The 631-nt window shown below is 46.3% G+C and overlaps 1 non-coding gene across 1 annotated transcript; it reads left to right on the plus strand.

Moving 5' to 3' along the window:
- The first annotated feature begins 333 nt into the window (after positions 1 to 333).
- Trnas-cga (transfer RNA serine (anticodon CGA)) lies at positions 334 to 408 on the plus strand. Its single transcript has one exon. It is a non-coding gene; the product is annotated as a tRNA-Ser (tRNA).
- The last annotated feature ends 223 nt before the right edge of the window (positions 409 to 631 follow it).

Below are 631 nucleotides of genomic sequence, written 5' to 3' on the forward strand. Positions count from 1 at the left end.
CGGTCCCTTCTTCTTGTCAAGCTGTGAAGCAACTTAAAACAAGTCTTCTGGTCCAGACTGTATACCAATTAGGTTCCTTTCGGAGTATGCTGATGAATTAGCACCATACTTAATCATCATATGCAGTATGAGATTTTCTCTCTGCAACGGAGTGTGCGCTGATATGAAACTTCCTGGCAGAATAAAACTGTGTTTCGGACCGAGACTAGAACTCGGGACCTTTGCCTTTCGCGGGCAAGTTCTGCAAGGTTCGCAGGAGAGATTCTGTAAAATTTGGAAGGTAGGAGGCGAGGTACTGGCGGAAGTAAAGCTGTGAGGACGGGGCGTGAGTCGTGCTTGGGTAGCTCAGTTGGTAGAGCACTTGCCCTCGAAAGGCAAAGGTCCCGAGTTCGAGTCTCGGTCCGGCACACAGTGTTAATCTGCCAGGAAGTTTCAATCATATACAACCGTTCGCTCGACGAAACATCCGTACCCAAAGACTGGAAAGCTTCACAGGTCACACCAGTATTCAAGAAATGTTGTAGGAGTAATCCTCTAAATTACAGGCCCATATCGTTAACGTCGATATGCAGCAGGATTTTGGAACATATATTCTGTTCGAACATTATGAATTACCTCGAACAAAACGGTC

Source organism: Schistocerca cancellata, chromosome 3, assembly GCF_023864275.1.
Source record: "Schistocerca cancellata isolate TAMUIC-IGC-003103 chromosome 3, iqSchCanc2.1, whole genome shotgun sequence".
NCBI classification, from domain to species: Eukaryota; Metazoa; Arthropoda; class Insecta; order Orthoptera; family Acrididae; genus Schistocerca; species Schistocerca cancellata.